The following is a 16,627-nucleotide window of genomic DNA, read 5'->3' as shown; positions in this document are numbered from 1 at the left end:
GGGACTTTAACTTCCCCAACATTGATTGGAAATGTTATAGCTCTAGTACATTGAATCGATCGGTTTTTGTCCATTGTGTACAGGAGGGTTTCCTGACACAATATGTCGAAGGGCAGACAAGAGGGGAGGCCACACTGGATCTGGTGCTTGGTAATGAACTGGCCAGGTGTTTGATTTAGTTGTAGGTGAGCACTTTGGAGACAGTGACCATAATTCAGTTACTTTAGCGATGGAAAGGGATAGGTACATGCCACAGGTCAAGAGTTATCGATGGGGCAAGGGCAATTATAATGCGATTAGGCAAGAATTAGGATGCATTGAATGGGGCAGCAAAATGCAGGGGATGCAGACAATCGAAATGTGGAGCTGGTTTAAGGAACAGATATTGCATGTCCTTGATAGGTATGTACCTGTCAGGCAGGGAGGAAGTGATAAGGTAAGGGAACCGTGGTTTACAACAGAAATTGCATCTATTGTTAAGAAGAAGAAAGAGGCTTATGTGTTGATGAGGCAAGATGGTTCAGATGAGGCGATGGAGAGTTACAGATCAGCTAGGAAGGATTTAAAGAGAGAGTTAAGAAGATCAAAGAGAGGACATAAGCAGTCTTTAGCAAATAGAATAAAGGAGAACCCTAAAGTTTTCTATAGGTATGTGAGGAATAAAAGGATGATTAGGGTAGGAATAGGGCCAGTCAAAGAAAGAAGTGGGACATTGAGTGTGGACCCCGTAGAGATCGGAGAGGTGCTAAATGAACATTTCTCATCGGTGTTCACTCAGGATACGGAAAGTTATTGTAGAGGAGGAGAATGAGGTATGAGATATTAGACTAGAAAGGATCGAGGTTAGTTATGCACAGGTGTTATCAATTCTTGAAGGAGAGAAAGTAGATAAGTCCCCTGGGCCAGATGGGATTTATCTGAAGATTCTCTGGGAAGCAAGGGAGGAGATAGCAGAGCCTTTGGCTTTGATATTTGAGTCATCATTGTCTACAGGTTTAGTACCTGAGGACTGGAGAATTGCAAAAGTTGTGCCCTTGCTCAAGAAGGGCAGCAGAGATGACCCAGGTAAATATAGACCAGTGAGTCTTACTTCTGTTGTAGGAAAGGTTTTGGAAAGAATTATGAGAGATAAGATTTATAATCAGCTAGCAAGCAACAATTTGATTTCAGATAGTCAACATGGTTTCGTCAAGGGCAGGTCGTGTCTCACAAACCTCATTGAATTTTTTGAGAAGGTGACCAAGCATGTAGAGGAGGGTAAGGCAGTTGACGTGGTTTACTTGGACTTCAGTAAAGCCTTTGATAAGGTTCCACTTGGTAGGCTGATGGAGAAAATGCAGAGGCATGGAACTGAGGGTGATTTAGCAGTTTGGATTAGAAACTAGCTTCCTGGAAGAAGGCAGCGAGTTGTGGTTGATGGAAAATATTCAGTCTGGAGTCTGGTTACTATGGTGTGCCACAAGGATCTGTTTTGGGACCACTGCTGTTTGTCATTTTTATAAATGACTTAGACGCAGGCATAGGTGGATGGATTAGTAAATTTGCAGATGACACTAAAGTCGGTAGAGTAGTGAACAGTTTGGAAGAATGTTACAGGTTGCAGGGGGATTTGGATAAACTGCAGAATTGGGCTGAGCGGTGTCAAATGGAGTTCAATGCAGCTAAATGTGAGGCAATGCACTTTGGGAAGAATGACAGGATGGCAGAGTACTTGGTCAATAGAAAGATTCTTGGTAGTGTGGATGTGCAGAGGGATCTTGGAGTCCATGTGCATAGATCCCTGAAAGTTGCCACCCAGGTGGACAGTGCTGTTAAGAAGGCATACGGTGTGTTAGGTATCATTGGTAGAGGGACCACAATATCATGCTGCAACTATACAAAATGCTGGTGTGACCACACTTGGAATATTGTGTACAGTTCTGGTCACCCCATTACAGAAAGGATATGGAAGCATTAAAAAAGGTGCAGAGGAGATTTACCAGGATGTTGCCTGGTTGGAGGGAAGGTCTTATGAGGAAAGGCTGAAAGACTTGGTTCTGTTCTCATTGGAAAGAAGAAGGCTAAGGGGGGATTTGATAGAGACTTACAAGATGATCAGAGGATTAGATAGGGTAGACAGTGAAAGACTTTTTCCTAGGATGATGACATCAGCTTGTACGAGAGGGCACAACTACAAATTGTGGGGTGATGGATTTAAGACAGAAGTCAGAGGCAGAAAGTTGTAAGTGCGTGGAATGCCCTACCTGCTAAGGTAGTCAACTCAGCCACATTAGGGAGATTTAAACAATCCTTAGATAAACACATGGATGATTTTGGGATAGTATAGGGGGACGAGCTGAGAATAGTTCACAGGTCCGCGCAACATCGAGGGCCGAAGGGCCTGTTCTGTGCTGTATTGTTCTATGTTCTATGATGTTCTCTCTGATGAAAATTGTAACTCCCCCTTCTCTCTTGCCTCCCCATCTACCCTTTCCATATCATCTGTACCACGGAATATTGAGCTGCCAATCCTGTCTCTTCCTTAGTTTCTGTAATAGCAATAACATCCTAGTCCCACGTACCCATCAATGCTCTGAATTCATTTGCCTGACCTGTCAGGCCTCTTGTGTTGAATGTAGTTTCACCCAGAAATTCCCTTGCTTCTTGCCATGTTCTTGCCTGCTCTGTCTAGTACTAGGATTACCACACTGCCTTAACTATTCAACTTGTTTTCATTAACTTCTGTACTGTCCTCAACCTTCTCTTTCATCTCCCTACTGTTTTGGATCACATCCCCTGCCATACTCCAGAGTGGCATCCAGAGTGGCTCGAGCAAATCTTCCCGCCAGGATATTGGACTCCTTCCAGTTCAGGGGCAACCCGTCCTTTTTGTACGCCATCTTTACCCTGAAGAGATCCCAATGATCCAAGAATCTGAATCCCTGCCCCCTGCATCAGCTTCAATCCACATATTCTTCTGCCAGATCTTCTTACTCCTACTCTCGCTAACACAAGGCACCAGTTGTAGTCCAGAAATTACTACCTTTGAGGTCCTGCATTTTAACCTTCTGCCTAACTCCCTCAGGACCTCATCCCTTTTCTTACTTATGTTGTTGGTAATACCAGTGTGTACAACAACCTTTGGCTGCTCACCTTCCCACTTAAGAATTTCAGAGACATCCTCGACCCTGGCACCAGGAAAGGCAACACATCATCCTGGAGCCTTGATCACAGCCACAGATACGCCTTTCAGTACCACTGACTAACAAGTCCCCTACTACTAATGCTCAGTTGCACCTTACCTGACACCAGTCTGCACCAGGGTCCAGCAACTTCTCAAAGAAATACAGATAGAGAAGACAAAGTGCAATAAGGTTGTCAATACCTATAGGAACATATTGTATTAGGAAACATTTTAAAGGAAGAAAAGGGACAGAGCTTTCCAACGTGTGCCAACTAACACAAAATAATATGACAACTGCAGAATAGGAGACAATTTGTTGCAACTTCTACATGTATGTGTATTTCAAAGGAAATCCTGCATTTAATTCCACTGAGCAAAATATTTGGTGAAACACTTCATATTAATCAAGATTGATAAAAATCACCTACACAAGCAGCCATGTATGGAAAGAAAGTTAATCATCCCAGATATTAGGCACTTACATAGTAACTTTGAAAACTCATAAAAGCCATCCAAATATGATTTAACAAAACTAAAAAATTAAAACAGCATGCAGTTTGGGTTTTCAAAAGGTGAGCTGAAAATATATTGAAAGTTATGGATATGGGTTTGCTCACTGAGCTGGAAGGTTTCTTTTCAGACATTTTGTCACCATACTAGGTAACATCATCAGTGAGCCTCTGGATGATGCACTGTTGGCATGGCCTGCCTTCTATTTATGTTTCCTTGGGTTGGTGATGTAATTGCCTGTGGTGATGTCATTTCCTGTTCTTTTTCTTGGGGTAGTAAATGGGATCCAAGTCAATGTGTTTGTTCATAGAGCTCCAGATGGAATGCCATGCTCCAAGGAATTCTTGTGCGTGTCTCTGTTTGGCTTGTCCTAGGATGGATGTATTTTCCCAGTCAAAGTGATGTCCTTCCTCATCTACATGTAAGGATACTAGTGAGAGTGGGTAATATCATTTTGTGGCTAGTTGATGTTCATGTATCCTGGTGGCTAGATTTCTGTCTAATTGGACAAACTTTATTGTCACAACAATTTGGAGGCACTCATTTCTTCGACTTCAGAGCACAAAAGGATCCTTCACTCCTCCTCTCACTTTATACAGACATTTCTCAAATACACCTGCTCTTGTCAATTCTCATATACACACTTTTCCAATTTGATTTTGCATCATCTCCTTCGTTGAACACATATTGACATGCATTCGTGCTTCACCTTCCAAGTTTCATGCTAGGAATAGTCTTAGCTTACACTCTCCCCGACCATCAAAGAATGCTGATAATCACATTTGAATTGAATTGAATTTATTGTCACATTTACCGAGGCACAATGAAAAGCTTTGTCTTGCAAGCAATACAGGTAGATCACATTGTTAAGTAGCATAGATGAGTAAATAATAGGTAAATAGCGGCAAAAACAAAAACACAGGTATAGGCAAATGTTAAGAGTTTGTGAGTTCATTCAGTATTCCAACAACAATAGAGTAGAAACTGTTTTGAAACCGATTGGTGCGTGTGTTCAGGCTTCTGTACCTTCTCCCCGATGGTAGAGGTTGTAGAAAAACATTGCCAGGGTGGGGTGGATCTTTGAGAATGCTGACGGCCTTTCCTTGACAACGGGCCTGGTAGATGGATTCTAAAGATGGGAGGTTGGCCTTTGTGATAGTCCTGGCTGAGTTCACCACTCTCTGTAACTGTCTCCAATCTTGAATAATACAGTTACCAGGAGAAAGTGAGGACTGCAGAGGCTGGAGATCAGAGCTAAAAATGTGTTGCTGGAAAAGCGCAGCAGGTCAGGCAACATCCAAGGAGCAGGAGAATCGACGTTTCAGGCATGAGCCCTTCTTCAGGATTAATGAAGAAGGGCTCATGCCCGAAACGTCGATTCTCCTGCTCCTTGGATGCTGCCTGACCTGCTGCACTTTTCTAGCAACACATTTTCAGCTCTAATACAGTTACCATACCAGGTAGCGATACATCCAGACAGAATGCTCTCGATGGCACACCTATAAAAGTTGGCAAGGATATTTGCCATCATTCCAAACTTTCTCGGCTGCCTGAGGAAGAAGAGATGTTGTTGTGCCTTTGTAAACAATGCGTCCACAAGAACAGTCCAAGAAAGCTTGTTGTGGATGACCACTCCCAGGAGTTTGACACTCTCCACTTGTTCCACCTCTGTGCTGTTAATATGTAGGGGGGCATGAGTACCATCGCCGAAAGTCAATAATGAGTTCCTTGGTTTTGCCAGCATTGAGAGCTAGGTTCTTCACAGTGCACCATTTTTCCAGGTCTTCTCCCTCCCATCTGTAGTCTGTTTCGTCGTCATCTGAGGTTCGATCGAATATGATGGTGTCGTCAGCGAACTAGTAATTAGCATTAGTCTGGTATTTGGTGGCACAGTCATGGGTATACAGTGGGTACAGTAGGGGCCTAAGCACGTACCCCTGGGGGGCTCCAATGTTGAGTGTTAGTGAGGATGAAATATTGTTCCCAATCATCACTGATTATGGCCTGCGGAAAATGAGGATCCAGTTGCAGAGGGTGGGGCTTAGTCCGAGATCACTAAGTTTAGTAATCAGTCTCACAGGGATAATAGTGTTGAAGGCTGAACTGTAGGCAATGAGTAGGATTCTTACGTAGCTGTTCTTGGTGTCAAGGTGTTCTAGGGAGGAGTGAAGTGCAAGTGATATGGCATCTGACATGGATCTGTTGGTCTGGTAGGCAAATTGGAGTGGGTCAACAGTAGTAGGGAGGCTGGAGTTGATTAATGCTATGACCAGCCTTTCAAAGCACTTCATGACCACCAAAGTTAGGGCCACTGGGCGGTAGTCATTGAGATATGCTGCATGAGCCTTCTTAGGTACAGGGATGATGTTGGACCTCTTGAAACAGGCAGTGACAGTGGCCTGCTCCAGGGAGAGGTTGAAGATGTCCAAGAAACCTCAGCCAGTTGATCTGCGCATGCTCTGAGTGCACGGCCTGGTACTCCGTCTGGTCCCAAAGTTTTTCTTGGATTCACACGAAGGAAAGCTGATCTGACCTCTGATGCAGTGACTGTTGGGATAGGTTTGTCAGGACTTGTCAGAATAGGTGTTACCTCACTGCCGAAATTCTGCTCAAAGCAAGCATAGACGGCGTTGAGACGATCTGGGAGGAATGTGTCATAGTCTGCTATCTTGCACTGTCTCTTTTTAGAACCTGTGATGTCATCAGTCCATACCATAGTTGCCAGATGTCTGTCTGGGTCTCTGGTTTTGATCAGTATTGGTCTTTTCATGCCATACTCTCTTCATCGCATCATACTCATCACCATCTCCCTTATATTTTTTCTCCCCACCCCTTAGTTTATGCTGGTATCTTTACTGCTCATCTCGGTTCTATGCTTTAGACTTGAACACAGATTTCAGCTCCAACATAATGTTCAAATAAAAGCAATGGTCTGGGGATAATGGAATAAAAACAGAAAGTTGTGGGAAACTCAGTGAGTCTGGCAGCATCTATGAGAGAAAAATAAAACTAACACATCAAGTCCAATATAATGCCTCTTCAGAATGTAAAGTTTTGAAGAAAAGTCATATTGGACTCAAAATATTAGCTCTCTTTCTTTCTCCATTGATGTTGCCAGACCTGCTGAGTTTCTCCAGAATTTGCAGTTTTAATTGCAATGTAATACATATTGACCAGTGGCTGGAATTCAGTTTTTTTACAATCAGGAATTTCATCAACACTGTCTAGTGCAATTCTAGCCTTTGGCATATCAGCTGCAGCAAGTGCTAAGGACTGGCAACAAGAATGTGGAACAGATCTGAACAGAGGCAAACAATTTAACTTATACCAGGAAAAACATCCACGACTATTTTTTTTTGTTCAATTCAATATATTTTTCACTTAAAAGTTTTCAGAATGACAGAGTATTAATGAGAGAACATCTTGATTAAACTATACAAAGCTCTGAACACTTAAGTGTTGTGTCCAATTACAGTCATAGAGAGTCACGGAGATGTACAGCATGGAAACAGACCCTTTGGTCGAACTCATCCATGCTGACCAGATATCCTAAATTAATTTAGTCCCATTTGTCAGAATTTGGCCCATATCCTTCTAAACCCTTCTTATTCATATACCCACCCAGATGCCTTTTAAATGTTGTCATTGTACCAGGCTCCAACACTTCCTCTGGCAGCTCATTCCATATGTGCACCACCCTCTGTCTGAAACGATTGCCTCATCAATCCCTTTTAAATCCTTCCCCTCTCACCTTAAGCATATGCCCTCTAGTTCTGGACCCGCCCATCCTAATGAAAAGACATTGTCTATTTATCCTAACCATGCCCCTCATGATTTTATAAAACTCTATATGGTCACACCTCAGTCTCTGACATTTCAAGGAAAATAGCCCCAGTCTTTTCAGCCTCTCTCTGTAGCTCAAACACTCCAATCCTGGAAACATCCTTATAAATCTTTTCTGAACTCTTTCACGTTTCACAACATCCTTCCTACAGCAGGAAGACCAAAATTGCATACAGTATTCCAAATGTGGACTAACTAATATCCTGTACAGCCGCAACATGACCTCCCAATTCCTATACTCAATAAAGGAAAACATACCAAAAACTTTCTTCATTAATCTATCTATCTGTGACTCCACTTTTAAGGAACTATGAACCTGCACTCCAAGGTTTCTTTGTTCAGCAACACACCCCAGAACCTCACCATTAAGTGTATAAGTCTTGCCCTGATTTACCTTTCCAAAATGCAGCACCTCACATTTACCTAAATTAAACTCCATCTGCCACTCCTTGGCCCATTGGCCCATCTGATCAAGATCCCATTGCACTCTGAGGTAACCTTCTTTGTTGTCCACCACACCTCCAATTTTGGTGCCATTTGCAAACTTACTAACTCTACCTCCTGTGTTCACATCCAAATCGTTTATACAAATGACAAAAAGTGTGGATCTAGCACGGATCCTTGTGGCACGCTACTGCTCACAGGCTTCCAGTCTGAAAGACAGCCCTCCACCACACCCTCTGTCTTCTACCTTTGAATCAGATCTGTATCCAAATGGTTAATTCTCCCTGTATTCCATGTGATCTGACTTTGCCAACCAGTCTACCATGAGTAAACTTGTCAAACACCTTACTGAAGTCCAAATAGATCACATCCGCAGCTTTGCCTTCATCAATCCTCTTCATTACTTCTTCAAAAAACTCAATCAAGCTCATATTAAACCATGTAATAATTCTTTAAATGCTAGCCATTGCCTGTCTCACATCATACCTTTCAAGTAGCTTCCCAATCTACTACAGTTACTTTTTCCCTTTTATTTTGTTTAGATTTAAGATCCTACTTTCAGATTACAGTGCATCACTTACAATCTTAATGTAGAATTCCACAATATTATGATCAATTAACCCTTTCTCACTGCACAATATTGGACAATACCAGTGTTTCCTCAACTTAGTATTCTAGAAAACGTTCTTGTTATGCTTTCAGGAATTTGGTCTCCACAGCATTAGCATGAATATGGTTTACCTAAACTATATATAAATTGCAGTTCCCCATAATTACTGTATTTCCTTTGCTACGTGCATCTCTACTTTTCTGATTGGTGAGCTATAAACTCCAATCAAAATGCTGCCTCTTTTTTATGAATTCCACTAACTGTTTTGTTCTCAGGATCTAAGATCCTCTCTCATTAATGTCTTGACCTTTACTAACAGTGCTATGTACCTGTTTCTTTTTAGTGCACACTTTCTAAATGTTGAATACCCTTGAACATTCAGACTGCAGCCACATCTGTGTAATCACAATTAGGCTAAGAGTATTTACTTTGATTTGTACCACCAATTCATCTACCTTGCTAAGAATGCTGTGGACTTTAAGATAGTGTGCCTATATTACAAATAGTCATATCTACTAGCGCATTCCTAAGTTTGTACCCACTGTCCCTCTCTCCTCAACTCTAATTGCCTTATTGCTTTTTGCTCTCTTGCTTTGCTCTATCCCTCTCTTTAAGGAGAGGCAATAATGTAGTAGTATTGTCACTGCACTGCAGCAAGGCCAAGACAGAGATGATTGGACAGAGAACACAATAGTGTGTTGAAGTGGCAGGCAACAGGAAGGTCAAGATCAGTTTTGTGGACAGAATGTAGGTGCTCTGTAAAGCAGTCACCCAATGTGGGTTTTGTGTCCTGCAGGAAACCAGGACAACGAAGCCTCTTGCTGATAACCACAGAATTCAACCTCCTCCACCAATACATCACCCTTGAATCCTCCACATTGACCACTATTTAGTGGAAACATTAAGGGTGATAAGAGCCCAGAATGTAATCTGGCTGAATGATTTCAATGTCCATCAGCAAGACTTGTTCAGCAGCAATAACACCAAACAGATTGTCGAGTTCTAAAGAAAATAACTGCTACACTGGGTTTGTAGAATGTGATGTGGGACCCAACAAGAGCAAAATCATACTTGACCTCATCCTTACCGATCTGCTTGCTGCAGAGGAATCTGTTCATGACACTATTGGTAAGAGTAACCATCACACAGCCCTGTGGAAGTCAATTCCTGCCTTCAAATTTAGAATAGTTTGCATTGTGTTGTGTGACACGGTCACCGTGCTAAATGGGACAGACATCAACCAGACTCAGCAAATCAAGAAAGGGCATCCATCAAGCATTGTGGACCATCAGCAGTAGCAGAATTGTATACAGATGCAGCCTGCCACCTTAAAGACTGCCATATCCCCCACTTTACCCCTTACCATCAAGTCAGGAGATTAATAGTAGTTCAATGAAAATTGGAGGAGGGCATGTTAGGAGCAACACCAGCTATATCTAAAAATAAGATATCAATCTGGTGAAGCAGGCCAGAATTTTTCACATGTAATCTAATCAAAAAACAAGCAATAATCAAGGCTAAGCAACTCCAAAGCCAACTGATCAGATTGAGGCTCTGCAGTCCTGCCACATCCAGTTGGGAATGGTGTTGTACAATTAAACAACTCACTGGAGGAGGAAGCTCCATAAATGTCCCTATCCTCAATAATGGATGAGCTCAGCATATCAGTGCAAAAGATAAGGCAGAAACTGTCGCAGCAAACTTCAGCCAGAAGTGCTGTCTGGATCATCTACCTTAGTCTTCTGCAAAGGGCCCCAATATTATAGATTTCAGTCTTCAGCCATTTCAGTTCATGATACGTGATATCAAGAAACGGTAGAAGCACCTTTTATTGACCAATGTTCTTCTAATTTTCTAATCAGCTGCATGGATCTCCAAGGCCCACAGATGGCAATGACTTTGGAACTGGAACTCAATGCTGCAGTCGGAATGCAAACATGATCACTGTTCATGTAACATCAGGACAGCTGTGCACATGCACAACCATGCAGCCAAGAGGGAACACTGGCCCTGAAAAGATTCCCCACAATAGCACTGAAGACGTACTTCGGAGTTTATCATGCCCCTGTCCAAGCTGTTTCAATACAACAATACTGCCATCTACTTGACAAGACAGGAAATTACACAGGTATGTCCTATGCACAAAATGTTTGCCAAATCTAAACCAGCCAAATACTGTCCCATCAGTCCATCAACAGTACTGTCAAGCAACACTTGCTCAGCAATAACCTGCTCATTGACGCTCAGGTTGGGTTCCACTAGGGCCATTTAACTCTTGACTTCATTACAACCTTGGTTTAAACATGGACAAATGAGCAGAATTCCAGAGGTGAAATGACAGTGACTGCTGTTGACTATGTTGGAATTTAACCACAGTCTTGAAATTCTAACAAAACACAAGTCAATGGGAATTAAACTCTATGTCATTTGGAGTCATACCTGGCACATAGGATGTTGGTGTGGTTGTTGGAGATCAGTCATCTCAGCCCAAGGATATCTCTATAGGAGGTCCTTATGGCAGAGCAATAGATCCAATCATCTTTTGCTGCTTTATTAAATACCTTCTCTCTGTCATAGGGTCAGAAATAGTGATATTCACTGATGGTAATGTTCAGCACAATGATCAGCACCATTTGTGACTCCTCAGATTCCAAGGCAATTGTGTCCAAATGCAAGCAAGGCTTCCATGATATCCCAGTTTGGGTTGATAAGTGGCAAGTAACATTTACACCACACAATTTCCAAGCATTGGCCATTTCCAGTAAGTAAGAATCTTAACAACTGCCCCTTTGACATTCATGGCATTACCATGGCTGAATTCCCACACTATCAACATCTTTGGGGTTGGCATTGATTAGAAGCTGATGTGAACTGGCCATACAAATATCGTGGCTACCAGAACAAGTCAGAAGCTAAGATACCAAGTAATTTACCACCTGATCCTCCAAAGCCCATCTCTAATTACAAAGCACAAGTCAAGAATGTGATTGAACATCGCCCACTTGCAGTTAAGAGTTATTTGCCTGGATGAGTGCAGTTTCAACAACACTCAAGAAGCTGACACCAACCATGACAAAGTAGCCTGCTTGATTGGCACCATATTCACTTTTTCCACTACTGATACTCAGTAGCAGCAATTTACACTATTTGCAAGATGCACTGTAGAAATCCACTGAGGCTCCTTAGACAGAACCTTCCAAACATATGACCACGTAGAAGTTCAAGGGCAGCAGATAAATGGGAAAAAAACACCTGCAAGTGCTTATCCAGGCCATGTGCCATCCGGAATTGGAAATTTATTGCTGTTTCTTCAGTATTACATAATCCTTGAACTTCTTCTCTAACAGCATTACGGTTATGCCTACACCAATGGACTGCAACAAGAAGGCAACTTGTCATCTCATTCTCAAGGTCAACTTGTGATGGGGATTAATTGCTAGTCCAGCCAGCCAAGCCCAATTAAATTTATTTTAAAAATCTTCTATACTCCATTAATAAAGAAGAAATAACAGAAACATTTAGAAAAGCTCAATGCAATCAAGTCAACATGGTTTGTGAAAGGGAAATTATCTTTGACAAATTTTCTAGCATTCTTCGATGATATAACAAGCAGAGTTGACAAAAGGTTGATGTATTTGAATTTCCAGAAGGCATTAAGTAAGATACTACATGAAAGGGTTTGCAAAAACAGGAGTTCATTATCGTGGGTGTGGGTAATATATGAGCGTTGTTTGAGGTTTGATTAACACATAGAAGACAGTAAGTCAGAATTAACAGCTTTTTTTAAGCTTTACAGAAGGGCTCAAGGATCAATTATAGGGCCCTAATTATTTATTATTGATTTTGTACTGGAGGTGGGAGCAGATTTTAGTGCATCCAAATTTGCTTTTGATATAAAAGTAAGTAGGAGGGCATCCGTGATAAGGATACAAGGAATCTGCAAGGAGATATAGATAGGTTGAGGGTGTGGGCGAAAACATGCCATATGCAGTTTAATGTAGGTAAGTATGAGGTCATGCATTTTGTTAGGAAGAATTAAAAGGCACACTATTATTTAAGTGGAGAGAGAGAGAGACTGCAAATAAATTGCAGTATAGAGGGACTTAGATGTTCTTGTGCATTAAACACAAAACATTAGCATGCATGTGCAATAAATAATTAAATACTTCGCCTTTATTTCTCGGGAGTTAAGAGTTTAAAAATAGTGAAGTCTTGTTGCAATTGTGCAAGATGTTGATACAATTTTGGTCTCCATACTTAAGAAAGGATATTGAAGGCAATTTAAGAGGTTCTCTTCACTGATTGCTGGGATGCAGGAGTTGAATCATCAAGAATAGCTAAATAGATTAAGCATTTATTAATTAGAGTTTAAAAGACAGGGGTGATACTGCAACATCTGTGCTCTGCATTCATCAAGCAACCCAACCTTCTGGTTGCCATCCATTTTAAATCCCCCTGCCATTCCCCCAGCGACATGTCCATCCTTGGTGTACTCCAGTATCAGAGTGAGGCTAAACGTAAACTGGAGGAACAACACCTGCTATTTCACCTAGGGAGCTTCGAGCCTAATGGCCTCAATATTGACTTCACCAGCTTCAAAATCCCTCTATCCCCTCCCTTATTCCATGTCCAGCCCTCCTCCCTTTCACCTCCCTAACCTGACCATCTTCCTACTCACCTATCCACTCTGCCCTTCCCACTGACCAATCACAATAACCCCCTACCTGCATCCACCCATCACCATCCCACCTACCCTTCCCCCAGCCCACAACCCTCCCTCTATTTACTTCTGGGCTCCCTCCCCTTCCCCATGCCCAACAAAGCATTTCGGACAAATCGTTGACTTTCCTACTCCTTGGATGCTGTCTGACTTGCTGTGCTTCACATCTATTGACTCTGTCTTCTAGCATATGCTAGAAAGAACATGAGTTGGCCATGAAACAGCTCAGAGCAAAGATTTCCATAAGACATAGCAGTTTTTGAGAACAGATAGATATCACAGCAATAAAGGGGAAAGATTAGAATCAAAAAGTGGCAGAAAGAAATTAACATGCTTCCATTGTAATAAGATTGGACATATCAAAGCCATTCAAACTGGTTGTTGATGCTAGCATCATTGGCACGCGGGCTGTTCAACATCAAAATAATGAGTTGGAGATCAGTTATTGTTCAAAGAAATTGATTATATGCCAAAAACAAATCAAGCATTGAGAAAACATTCAATCAAACATTGACTCTTGTGTTGGCTCTATTCCACTTTGAAATATACATCAGCAACATGGAAGAAACTGCTCAATTTATGTTACTGAGAAAGGTGCTGGCACAGCGCAGTACAAACTTTAAAATGATAATCACCATGTAAATAATCTTGAGCCACTGTCCTGAAGACCCGTGCCCTGTTTTGCAAGAATAGTAGTAATTTCAGATAGTTATGATTTTTGTTCAATGAATAGTTTCCACCTAGCCTCCATAGGAGCTGAGAAACCCTTTATAACTCTGAAGTTGATCTACACCAGCATTCAATACAGCAATGGAAGCGTCCCTGTTGCTAAGGAAGCTGAGGAAAGAGATCCCTTTTCCAGAAATTTTATTTTTATTACTACCCATTGCCATCTGACTTCTTATTGAGTATCCAATTTCTTTCAGTTTAAATGACGTTCGTGTATTAAAGACCGGCCATCGATAATTGCAAAAATCAGTGGTTTCAAGATGTATTTTGCATCTATTATAATGTAGAGTGAGATTTTAAAGTAGATTTTAAAGTAGCACCTGCTGTGCTTTTCCAGCACCACTCTAAACTTGACCCTCTTGTGACCACTGTCAGCCTCAAAGCACTTCACAGTTGACTGTGTATATTGAAGTGTTGTCATAGTTGTAATGTAGGAAATTTAGCAGGCATTGCCTCAGTAATGCAGTGAGGTTTTCTTGTAATGATTAAATTTTCTAAACATGAATCATGTCAATGCAATTTCTCTCATGTTGCAATAAACAATCTTCTGTCTTCTTACATTATCCAATATTAACAGAATTATGAAAACTTATAAAGCTAAAGGATGTAATCAGTATAATCTGTAATGCTTCCCCTTTCTCTATCCCTTGAACATGTGCCAACAAACACACTATTAATACACAGTAAACATGTGGTCTATCATTTGGCTTGTTTAACTCCTACAGTTACATTCTAAGGAATTGTGAATCCTATACTTTCCCAGAGTACAATGTCTGCCTTGAGATGAAAATAACAGCAATCTGGGCAAAAATATTGGCTCAGATTCCATCCCTGTGACGCAGGACCCTTACTAGTTAAAGAACTGACAGGAACATGATGTTACTTTTGTGAAGGAGGCCCAACGCAATTGAAGTGAACTTTGGCACTTAACTGACCAGCATCAGATCCATGGACTATGGAAGTTCCATCTCTAAAAGTTGGCAGTCAATCAGAAACTGGTAGTTTTACACTGCTGGCAACACTATTAAAACATTGGCTGCTACCAGTAATGCTGCAGGGTATACCAAGAAGGTCATTGCTGGTCCCTAGGTACAAGTGAGTGGGGTGGGCTGGAGGGTCACAGATTCCAGCACTTTCCCAGTGATGTGTTAAACCACCTAGCTTATACATTTCTTCTTTCTGACTCCCTCCTTTATTGAAGACTGGTGTTACACCAGCAGATTTTCAACCACTAGGATCACTTCAAATGTTACAGAATTTTGAAAAGATTATAAATAATACATCTACTTCTTCTGAAGCTACTTCCTTTTAGCCCCCAGGATGCAGACAATCAGTCCAGGGACTTATCAGCCTTTAGTCCTATTAATTTTCCAAAAACCTTTCCTCCAGTAACTACTGTGTTTTTGCATTTTTCCCTCCCCTTTGGGCCCTGCCCTTACTATTTTTGTGTCATCTACTGTGCAGAGATAATCTGTAATTTTATCTGTAATTTCCTTGTTTCTGACTCTTAACAATACAGTCTCACTTTCTACAAGATTAATGTTCATTTTGCTACTGTATTCCTGTTCATATGCTTTAACCACTTATTGTCCCATATTTCTTATTATCCAAGAAAATGGCAGCTGATTTTTTAATATTGATGCAAACATTTAGAAGCCCTTTTCAAGCATACTTAAAAACAAGACAGTTTCTACAGTTTTTGACATTCCACTTTACCCAGTGTTGTTTTCATACCCTGTAACTATTTTTCTTAAGTTGATGGAACTCATTTCAGACTCTAAATTTCTCACCAAATGTGAAATTCTATTGTGCTATGATCACTCTTACATAGTGGATCTTTTACTCTGAAATCATGTTTCATTACAGGTTTGCCAATCTAAAATATCCTATACTCTGGACAGCTCCAGGATGTATTCTTCTATGAAACTATCTTAAATACAGTCTGTAAACACATCCACACCAGGTAATATGTGCCACTTTGAAATCTCTCACAATTATTGTAGCTTCTTTTTTAATTCAAATCCCTACAGTGTGGAAACAGGCCCTTCGGCCCAACCGGTCCACACCTACCCTCCAAAGAGTAACTCATCCAGACCCATTCCCTGAACTTATTGCTCTGCGTTCAGGCTATCGAAGCGATAAAGAAGATAGAATAACTGCATGTCCACCAGCAGGGGAAGGATGAAATTGTCGCAGTCTCTATCCGAGGCCTGTAACGGCTCCTTGTAGATCCTTTCTTTCTTGCAAGCCCCATTTTATTTTCTGGTTTATCATCTATCCAAGTTTAGCCATTGCCAGATGTCAATAAACCACTCTTACCAGTGATTTTACACTTTTATCCCCAAAGCAAGATTGCTTCACACTTTTGATTCTAGCCTTTATTAATAGAACAATGTCACCTCTTTTTTTTCATTTTTTTGTCCTTCTAAAATTTAAAATATCGATGAATATTCAGGTTTTAGCCATGCTCATTTATTTATATTTGTGCTAGCAATTCATTACACAATGAATCAACATTTGTGAAAGCTACTTAATTTCGTAAAGGTACTTTTAATTCTCTCTGTTTATTATTTTCCCTGCCCTGACTTTATTTATATTTTTCATCAAC

This window comes from Chiloscyllium punctatum, chromosome 37, assembly GCF_047496795.1.
Source record: "Chiloscyllium punctatum isolate Juve2018m chromosome 37, sChiPun1.3, whole genome shotgun sequence".
In the NCBI taxonomy this organism is placed as follows: Eukaryota; Metazoa; Chordata; class Chondrichthyes; order Orectolobiformes; family Hemiscylliidae; genus Chiloscyllium; species Chiloscyllium punctatum.
Note: the sequence above shows the minus strand (reverse complement) of the source record.